This window comes from Sus scrofa, chromosome 13, assembly GCF_000003025.6.
Source record: "Sus scrofa isolate TJ Tabasco breed Duroc chromosome 13, Sscrofa11.1, whole genome shotgun sequence".
NCBI lineage: Eukaryota > Metazoa > Chordata > Mammalia > Artiodactyla > Suidae > Sus > Sus scrofa.
In genome coordinates, this window is record NC_010455.5 from 156,082,786 (window position 1) to 156,094,940 (window position 12,155).

A 12,155-nucleotide genomic window follows, 5' to 3' on the forward strand; every position below is an offset into this window, starting at 1 on the left:
CAGGTGGGATCACAGTCCTGCCCCTCAGTAAACAGACTGCCTAAAGACCCCTCAGGCACACAGCTGCCTCTAATCCCATCCAGAGACTAAGCCCCACCCACCAGAGGGATTAGAATCAGCTCCACTTACCAGGGGGCAGGCATCAGCAACTCCCATCAGGAAGCAAACAGCAAGCCCCCATACTGACTTCAGCCACAGAGGGGGCAGACACCAGAGGTAAGAGAGGCTACAACTCAATTATCTGTAAAAAGGTCACCACACCAAAAACCTATAAAAATGAAAAGACAGAGAACTATAACTCAGATGAGGGGTAAAGGAAAAACCCAGAAAATCAGCTAAGTGATGAGGAGATTCTCAGCCTCTAGGAAAAAGACTTTAGATTGTTGATGCTGAAGATGATGCAAGACATTGGAAATAAACTGGAGGCAAAGATGGATAACTTACAGGAAACACTGAGCAAAGAGATACAAGATATAAAACTTAAACAAGAAGAGATGCAAAATTCAATAACTGAAATAAAAAATTCATTAGAAGCAGCCAACAGCAGAATACAGGAAGCAGAAGTATGAATAAGTGAGGTGGACTACAGATTAAAACAATCTCATATACATATACATATAGACTCATATCAAAACTTCAGAATACCTGCAAAGCAAAAATCTACAAATGATACACAAACAAATAAAAATCAACTCATATACAACACTAAAGATAGTCATCAAACCAGAAGAGGAGAGAATAAGAGAAGATGGAAAGGAAAAAGAGCAACAAAAACAAATACAAAGCAATTAATGAAATGGCAATAAGAACATACATATCAATAATTACCTTAAATGTAAATAGACTCAACACCCCAACCAAAAGGCATACACTGGCTGAATGAATACAAAATCAAGACCCATATATATGCTGTCTTCAAGAGACCCACTTCACTTCTAGGGACACATACAAATTGAAAGTGAGAGGATGGAAGAAAATATTTCATGCAAAAGGGGATCAAAAGAAAGCTGGAGTAGCAATACTCATATCAGACAAAAGAGACTATAATAGGAAAAATATTTTAAGGGACAAGGAAGGTCATTACATAATGATCAAAGGATCAATCCAAGGAGAAGATATAACAATTTTAAATATCTACGCACCCAGTATATGTTCAGCACAATATTTTAGGCAACTGCTAACAACCTTAAAAAAACAAATCAACAATAACACAATAATAGTGGGGGACTATAACACCCCACTGACAGCAATGGATAGATCAACCAGACAGAAAATCAATAAGGAAACACAGGCCTGAATGAAGCATTAGACCAGATGGACTTAATAGATATATATAGGACTTTCCATCCAAAAGCAACAGAATGCACATTCTTCTCAAGTGCACATGGAATATTCTCTAAGATTGATCACATCCTGGGCCATAAATCCAACCTCCATAACTTTAAGAAAATTGAAATCATATCAGGCATCTTTTCCAACCATAACGCTATATGACTGGAAATCAACAACAGGAAAAAAACTGCACAAAATACAAACACGTGCAGACAAAACAACATGCTACTAAACAACCAAGGGATCACTGAAGAAATCAAACAGCAAATTAAAAAATACCTAGAAGCAAATGACAACAATGATATAACACTCCAAAACCTATGGGATACAACAAAAGCCATTCTAAGAAGAAAGTTTAGAGCAATACAAGCCCACCTCAGGAAACAAGAAAAAGCCCAAATAAACAAGCTAACTTTACATCTAAAGCAGCTCAAGAGAGAAGAACAGACAAGACCTAAAGTTAGTAGAAGGAAAGAAATAAAGATCAGAGCAGAAATCAATGAACTAGAAACAAAGAAAACCATAGAAAAGATCAATGAAATGAAAAGCTGGTTCCTTGGAAAGATCAACAAAATTCATAAACCCTTAGCCAGACTTATCAAGAAAAGAAGAGAGAGGACTGAAATCAATAAAATTAGAAATGAAAAAGGAGAAGTAACAATGGATATCACAGAAATACAAAGGAACCAAAGAGACTACTATGTGCAACTATATGTCAATAGAATGGAAATCCTAGAAGAAATGGACAAATTCTGAGAAAAGTACAAACTTCCAAGACTAAACCAAGACGAAATAGAAAAGATGAATGGACCCATCACAAGAACTGAAATTCAAACTGTGATTAAAAAAATTCCAACAAGCCAAACTCCAGGACCAGATGGCTTCACAGGCAAATTTATCAAACATTTGGAGAAGAGATAACACCTCTCCTTCTGAAACTATTTCAAAAAATTGCAGAGGAAGGGATACTCCCAAACACATTCTATGAGGTCACCATCACCCTGGTACCAAAACCAGACAAAGATACCACACAAAAAGAAAACTACAGGCAAATTTCACTGTTGAATATCGATACAAAAATCCTGAACAAAATACTAGCAAACTGCATCCAACAATACATTAAAAGGATTGTCCATCATGATGAAGTGGTATTTATCCCAGGGATGCAAGGGTCCTTCAATATCTGCGAATCCATCAGTATGATATACCACATTAACAAACTCAAGAATAAAAACCATATGATCCTCTCAATAGACACAGAAAAAGCCTTTGACAAAATCCAACACCATTTCTGATAAAAAACCCTTCAGAAAGTGGGCATAGAGTGAACCTACCTCAACTTAATAAAGGCCGTATATGACAAACCCACAGTGAACATCCTTCTCAATGGTGAAAAGATGAAAGAATTCCCACTGAGATCAGGAACAAGACAAGGATGTCTGCTCTTGCCACTACTCTTCAACATAGCTTTGGAAGTCCTAGCCACGGCAATCAGAGAAGCAAAAGAAATAAAGGAATCCAAACTGGAAAGGAAGAGGTAAAACCATCACTATTTACAGAGAACATGATACTATACCTAGAGAATCCTAAGGACACTAGCAGAAAACTATTACAGCTCATCCACGAATTTGGCAAAGTCACAGGATACACAATTAACACACAGAAATCGACGACATTTCTATACACTAACAATGAAAGAGCAGAAAGAAAAATTAGGGAAGCAATCCTGTTTACCATTGCATCCAAAAGAATAAAATACCTGGGAGTAAACCTACCTAAAGAGACAAAAGACCTGTACTCTGAAAACTAGAAGACACTGATGAAAGAAATCAAAGATGACACAAATAGATGGAAAGATACACCATGCTTGTGGATTGGAAGCGTTAATATTATCAAAATGACTATACTACCCAAGGCAATCTACAGATTCAATGCAATCCCTATCAAATTACCAAGACATTTTTCACAGAACGTGAACAAAATAGTTTAAAGTTTGTTTGGAAGCACAAAAGACCCAGAATAGCCAAAGCCATCCTGAAAATTAAAAATGGAGCTGGAGGCATCAGGCTCCTGGGACTTCAGGCTATACTACAGAGCAACAATCATCAAAACCGTATGATACTGGCACAAAGACAGAAATATCGATCAGTGGAACAGCATAGAAAGCCCAGAATTAAACCCGTGCACCTACAGCCAACTCATCTATGACAAAGAAAGCAAGAATATACAATGCAGAAAAGACAGCTTGTTCAATAAGCAGTGCTGGGAAAACTGGACAGCTACATGGAAAAGAATGACATTAGAACACTCCCTAACACCAGACACAAAAATAAACTCCAAATGGATTAAAGACCTAGAGATAAGACCAGACACTATCAAACTCTTAGAGGAAAACATAGGCCAAACTCTCTCTGACATAATGACAGCAACAAATTTTCAGATCCACCTCTTAGAATATTGACAGTAAACACAAAAATAAACAAATGGGACCTAATCAAGCTTAAAAGTTTCTGCACAGCAATAAAACCCTAAACAAAATGAAAAGACAATCCACAGAATGGGAGAAAATCTTTGCAAGTGAATCAACTCACAAGGGATTCATCTCCAAAATTTATAAACACCTTCCGCAGCTCCATACCAAAAAACAAACAACCCCATTACAAAATGGGCAGAAGATCTAAACAGACAGTTCTCCAAAGAAGACATACAGATGGCCAAAAAACACATGAAAAGATGTTCAACATCACTCATTATTAGAGAAACGCACATCAAAACCACTATGAGGTACCATCTTACACCAGCCAGAATGGCCAGCATCCAAAAGACTACAAACAGTAAGTGCTAGAGAGGGTGTGGAGAAAAAGGAACCCTAGTACACTGTTGGTGGGATTGTAAATTGGTGCAACCACTGTGGAAAACAGTATGGAGAGTCCTCAGAAAACTCAAAATAGAACTACCATTTGATCCAGCAATCCCACTCCTGGGCATCTATCCAGAGAAAACCACGACTCACAAAGACACAAGTACTGCGATGTTCATTGCAGCACTATTTGCAATAGCCAAGACACGGAAACAACCTACATGTCCATCAACAGAGGAGTGGATCAAGAAGAAGTGTTACATATACACAATGGAATATTACTCATCCATTAAAAGGAACGAAATACCAGCATTTTTAGCAAACTGGATGGACCTAGGAATTATCATGGTAAGTGAAGTCAGCCATACAATGAGACACCAACATCAAATGCTTTCACTGACATGTGGAATCTGAAAAAAGGACAGACTGAACTTCTTTGCAGAACAGATGCTGACTCACAGACATTGAAAAACTTATGGTCTCCGGAGGAGACAGTTTGGAGGTGGGGGATGTGCATGGGTTATGGGGTGGAAATCCTGTGATGATCATTATATAACTACAGATGTGATAAATTCATTTGAGTAAAAAATAAATAAAGAAATATGTGAAATAATTTGGCAAAAGAACAGTTAAAAAAATTAAAGGCAGATTTATTTACTGCCATGTAACATGAATTTTAAGTGATTTTAAAATTTAAATGTAAATAAGAAAAACATAAAAGTACTATACAAAATTATGAAACAAACATTTATATGTATATACATACATACATACATATATACATATCAGAGGAATGAGGTTTTTCTAATTATGGCCAGAATCCAGAACCATTTTTATAATAGACTGAGAAATTCAAATGTATAAAAACTGAAAACATAAAGGGCATAATCAAAATCAAATTACAAATATCATAATGGGAAATATGCCACCTATTCCTCAAAGGACTAAATTCTCTACTGTATAAAGAGCTACTCAATATAAATGAGAGAAGTAGTCAAAGAAAGATATGCAAAAAAAGTTATAGAATGATTTTTCACAGGAAAATTTATATAATTGCTCAAGATTAAAGTAAAAGATTTTAATTCCCTCAAAATTAGAGTGATATTAACTTAAATTACAAAATTGCCTTTTAAAAACTTATCAGAGTGGCAAAAATGAACACATTTCAATAGTTAATTGTAAGATATAGGAAAATGGGCACATTGATGATGGAAATGCAAGTTGCCATAAAATTTTATAGAGCATTTTGGCACTGCCTATCTCAGTAGTTTCATATCCAAGAATATTTCTTGCAGATAGACTCCTTCACAATGACATACATGAGGTTAATTATTTAGAAATACTTATAACAAATAAAGATTAGAAAAAACCTAAATGTCCACAGAGTAGGATAAAATCAATAAAGGTACATCCTTAAAAAGAAACACATACAAAGGAATATGATAGTATTTATAGAAATTATAGCAATTACACTAAACATATAGGAATCATGACCTATATTCAAAAGGCGACTCATTTTGCCTCCCACTCTCTCTTTAAAATTCATTCATTTATTCCCCCTTCCCTACTTGAAACTTTGACTGTTCCATTAATTTTTGAATCATGCAAACTGTAAATATTTCTATGCTAACTTAGAAAAATAAAACCAAACACCTTTATGGTTTGACACTTAGATGTTCAGTCCCATTGAATAACCATTTCTTCTCACTTAGTAAGCTGTTTTAACTCCTGAGAAGGCTGCTGGTGCACTGCCTGCTCACTGGTAAGGGATTGGGATTGGGTCATCTCTTCTTATCCTTAACTCCTTCGCCATTTAGGAGCCTGGGTCAAAGCAAAGGAGGGAAAGAGGCTACCAGGACAATTCTTACTTAACAGGTACTGTCTGAAGCTTTATCTTGCTGATGTTTACAATTGACTTTTTCCTTTTCTGTCATTTCTTTAGAGAGCCCTCTCCTTCCATAACATGTGCATACACACCCATGCCCACACACACCACACACACATCATTGGGGATTGGCAACACATTTTCTTATTCTGTGCATATCCTGCTTCAACAGAATTTAGGAGTATTATCTTATCAGCTTTCTTGCATGCATAATTCATGGTTAAGATAATCAAAGGACTAGCCACAGAACAGGGAAAAACATTTATAAATTGCACTTCTCACAAGACTTATATTCAAATTATATAAAGAATTCTCAAAATAACAGTAAGAAAAACAAGTCTAAAATAAGAAAAAATAAAAATGGGGAAACTCTCTGAATAGACATTTTACCACATAAGACGTACAAAATGTTAAATAAGCATAGGAGTAAAGGCTAAATATCATTAGTCAGGGAAATGCAAATCGAAACCACAATATAATACCACTATGTATTAATTATAATTCTAATATAAAATTATTAAAACACCAGAAACTGGCAAGAATGTGGAGCAGAGCAGCTAAAACATTATGCATTGCTGTTCAGAATGCAGAAATGTATAGCAACTTTGGAAAACATCTCTTCAGTTTCTTAAAAACTTAAACACACACAAACCCTATGGCTCAGCAATCTCGCTGTTAGGTATTTACTTAAGAGAACTAAAAACTTAAGGAAACACAAAAATGCTAATGTGAATATCTACAGCACAGTTTTTTGTTTGTTTTTTCACAATGGCTCCAAAATGGAAAGAAACTGGTAAATGGAGAAGCTAAGTAAAAGAGGTCCACTCAATCGACTACTACTACTCAACAATACAAAAAATAAACTGTTGAATGTAGAAACCTGTGTGAATCTTAAATGCATTTTGATAAGTGAAAGAAGCTAGACTCAGAGGCTACATACTATATGATTCCATTTATATGAAATTTTAGAAAAGGAAAAACCACAGAGAATGAAATCAGATCAGTAGATGCGAGTGGTTAGGGATGAGAAGAGGGGCTGATTACAAAGGGTAGCATTAAGGAATACTGGGCATGTTGGAACTGTTTTTATCATGACCATGATTTTGGATACAGAACTCTATGCTTCTGTCAGAGCACATAGATGCTGCATCACGATGAGTGGATTTTTCTATATACCATTAAAAAATGTCAACTACTATAAGTGAGGAACTGAATATAAACTGCAACAATGAAGTTCAACTGTGGACCAAGCAATAATAGCCAAAGTACAGAGGGTAGGAAATAAGAGAGCTAAGCTAAGTAACCCAGAAAACAGCATTTTACTATAAGGCTAAAGAATAAAACAACTCTTCACAAATATACCCTAGTTAGTAAATTTGTTTCTCACTGGGATCAGGTTAAAAATTTATAAAATACTTTCTGTGTATTCAAGGGTTGACCAAATAAATAAATATAAATAATACAGTCAAGTTTCCTTCTTATTGCAGAAAGAAGATACAAATAAGGGAAGGAGAAGGCTAAAATGAATTCTCTGGTAGTATTGCATTGCAATCACAGATGTTATTTAGAACTTGTGACTTTTAAATATATATATTTAAATACATAATGCATACATTTACAAGTATTTGTGTGTTCTGTGTGTGTGCATGTGTTAGTATCATACACATAGTTCCTAGCTTGCTCACTGAGAAGGCATAGAAGCAATGACATATGAGTGGCAATAAGCAAATCTAGCACTCAGATTATGGTTTCTGAGTACCAATATCCTGTACTAAGAATTAGGGGTTTCTTGGAGAAAGGATTGACTATAGGGCTGAGGCAAGAAAAACACAGAATGAACTTGGAACATTTGAAGTTGCAGAAAATAAGGAAGAATCCTAGAAAGAATGGGAGCCTGTCCAAAGGTCATAGAAATAATATGAAAGTTTTTCCAATGCTAAATTTGAAAATATATTAAAATGGTATTGAACAATAATCCATAGAATAAGATATATATTCATGATTCTATACTGATGTAAATAAGTCATTGAGTAAATAAAGAGACATAATGACTAAATGAATTGCGGTATCCTGGATTAAGTTCTGAAATAGGAAAAAGTATTAATCAAAATAATGGTAAAATCTAAATAAATTCTATAGTTTAGTTAATACTGTTATACCAATTCAATATCTTAGTTTTGATAATTGTACTACAATTAAGCAAAAATTGAACATTAGGAAAAAATAGGTGAATGGTGTCAGAACTATCTGTACTATTTATGCAATTTACTAATATTCTTCAAAATAAAAAGATTAAAAGCATGGTTCAGAAGAGTGTACTGATATGCTATTACATATGTAGTAGTATGTAATATATACATACATAGGTAATAGTATATTATTAGAGTATTAGAAACATAATTTTTAAAAAATCTGATAAATATACTATAAAGTATATGTTGTGAAAAAATATAATCCTGTAAATTTATTAGAGTCTGAAGAGGCATATATAACAATTAACTGGGGTAGTAATTAAAGACATCATGGAAAAAGGTGTTAATTCAAACTGAATTCTGTAATGTGGAAATTAGTGGAACAGGCCAAGGAAAAAGAGTTCATTAGAGATAAAAGGAGTGGCAATGAGAACAATTGGGAGGTGAATAGGAGGAAGATATATTTTGGGAAATGTAACTGAAATGTACTAGGCCAGAACATGTAAAAGTCTAAGAGAAAAAAAATAGTCCATCTCTAGGATATCTAAAGCACAGAGGCAAAAGTCATCCCACAATTAGATAAAAATAAAATGTAACTCTTGGAGACAAATATTTCTTTGTAGATGTGATTTATAATTTTACACAGAAGAATATACAGATAATAGGAGATATTCAAATGTGAGATTTTAGGATACATTATGTCCTTTATTGAGTAAGCAATCAATAGCTTCCAGCTCCAGAAGGCTTTGCTGCATGGGGTGTTTTGTTTGTTGCTAAAGCATCTTATTTCAACACAAGCAGCAAAGCTCTGAAGTTGACATCATCTTCATTTTACAGATAAGGATGAAAAGTTTAAATGACTCATTTGCCATTCTGCAATTGGTACAAGAGCTAGACCTAAAATCACATCTGTCAAATTCCTTATTTGATACTCTATTCAATATATTATGTTTCTGTCTGCTTTTTATATTATCACCTAGCAATAGCCCACATTTTTTAGAGAATAAGTACAAAAAATAACATTTTATAACTTAAAAATTTTAAAGCTTGAAAAGGGCCCTGGAGATGAGTTAGTCTAACTCCAAAGTGTAATAGCTCAGAGAGTAAGAACTAGCCTAAAGGCATGCAATTAGTTTCCATTATGGTGACCAGACCCAAGTTCCCTTTTAGCTTCTGGCGCTCTCCTATGTCAAATGATTAATTTTTCTGAAAGCTGATGTAAAAGAAAACAGAGACAAAAATAAGACATTTCATTAATGAGCCCACTGAAGAGTCTCCATTTTCAAGAAAAAGGATTGCTATAAGATACCACATTTTTTTCCAGATAAAATTATTCAAATTAAGTTATCCTAAGCTATGCCATTGTCTAAATCTATAAATGGTTAGCTCAGCTCTTACAGTCACATTGGAGTAATTAATATCTACCTGTATAGGCATTGTTAATATCTCATAGCACAAATTTAAATTTGAAAAAAAAAGGTTGGAGAAAAGTGAGCATATATCGAGGCATTATGTGACAGTAGTCATTACAGCAAGAGTGCTTCCAGCATCACTCACTCAAGAAAAAACTCTTAACCATTTCCTCCTCGTTAATCAGAAAAAGACAGGCCAGAACTAAGCATAGAACAGCTTTAAACAGTCCACGGAGTTCGGAATCAGTGAAATATGTGACAGGGAAGAGAACAGATTGGCATAATAACTTGATCTGTGTTTCGAGGGCAGAATTTTACCTGTGCTGCCAAATAGAGCTGACACAGATCACTGACACACATCCGTGGAAACACTGGGATGTGAGATGTGTGCCCATCACCCTCCCTTTTCTCCTCCATCTCCTTTTCTTTTCCTTTTTCCAGCTCCCCTTCTGCTTTCCCTTTGTCACAAGGCCTGGTGTGGTATATTTCTCACAAGCTACAGTTAGCCTAATACTGAGGAAGACATCTCATTAATAATCTCAGTAACCTTCACAGTCCTATCAGCTTATACACACCATCAAGATGGTCAGGCAGGAAGCAAGACGTGAACCCTGTTAAGTAAACTAGCCCTTGAAAGAACAAGAGCCTCACACAGCTTTTGTCTCAAAGACGCATAATTATACTTGGAAAGATGACAGTCACCCTGTGGGTAAAACTTAGACTAAACAAGGTAACTAAAGCAGACACCACTCAGAAAGTGGTGTACATTTTCCCCATCATATTTTAAAAAATACAGTCTGCAAGATGTGTTGGAGACAAATACAGAATTCTCAGTTTCCTCCAATTGTTAATCGGCTTTTAAAAGAATTCATTGAGATAGTCATTACTCTCTGATCTTTATGATCCAAATAACATTTATCACAGAACACTACTTTAAGACAGTTATTTAAATGGAAAAGGAGAATAATTTCTTATTAGCGAACATATTGTAATTTCTTCCCAAGGAGGAATTATGTAACACAAGAAACACTGTGGTTCATCCTAATGTGTTTTTCTCAAAAGTGATTACAACAAACAGGTACAAATTAATAAATTTTACCTAATTAGTGGCTGAATAAACCAAATAAACCAGTTAGCTGTCTTTGTTCTGGTTGGGGTGTCTTGAACCCTGTGAAGAACAACATGAATGCAGAAGCATCTAAAACTAATAATATATGAAAATAATATAATGCATATATATACAATAATGCACATATAAAAGTATCTGATCAAGGTACCTAATTTCTCTGAGTATCTATATCTCAGAGAGGATTAAAATAACATATTTTCAACGGATATTTAAGGTTATGGAAAATATTCATCATATATTACATATATTAAATTACAAAACAAGCAGAGCATAAAAACTAAGTATATTTTTGATATATAAAACATGTGTACACATATTATTTGTTGTATGCTATTTTCCCCTGGTCCACCATGTGGATTCATGTTAATGCCTCTAAAACCTGTAAGAGCTCACTGACCTTGCGAAGCCTCCCCCGTGGCACTGCCCCGTGTAGACTAGTGGCAGTTATGATTAATTCTACTAAAGAAGGTTGTGTTGACTGATATGATAGGTCATTGAAGTTTCTGAAAATAGAATTGACAAGAAAAATATTCATTTAATGTCTGAATGCAATATTGTACTCTATTTATTTGTATTTTTCTTTAATTTATTATTATTATTCCCTTTTGTAAATACAGTGACTGTAGATGATATCTTAAATTCCTCTTCATATAAAGGAAATCAGGGGAAGTGAGTTTATTAATTCATTTTAATTCAGTTTTAAATTTTATATTTAATTTGTGTCAGGACTGAATAAAATGTCATTCCTTGCTGAGATTGGCTTTTTAGCAATGATCTGTCATTTCTGAATCACATGTAATCCAGAATACCATTGAGTCATCTGTTTTTCTTCATCAAATGATAATACTTCTTCTTTTGCCTTTCCCACAAAGTTCTTATGATGATCACACTGATCATATACATGAAGTTCCATTGAAATACTACTTATTTTAGCGTGAGTACTCTTCTGTAGATTCAAAGACAGGATTAAACATGCATGGGTTTTACTAAGAGGAAAAGAAAATGAGAAGGAAATCGGAGAAGACTAAAGTAGCCATCAGACTGTGACTGCGGTGCAAGAGTCAGCCTGAGTGAGGGAGAATGGGAAAGAAGGGATGGAAGCATCCTAGAGCGCCATGTGGTTTCAGAAAAGTCTAATAGGGCTGCGAGAGAATCCTTGTCTTGCAGTCTGCCTTCTGAGGAGTACAATGTCTACCAGAGAAATGTCTGCTTTAGTATCTATGCAGTGATCAGTCAGGTGCTAAGAGAAGTCCATTGGAAATGGCCACAGTGCAAATGCAGAGATGGATCTCAGAGCCCAGTTGTGGCCCTTGGCCAATACGGCTCTCTGTAGTTCTAAGTCCAA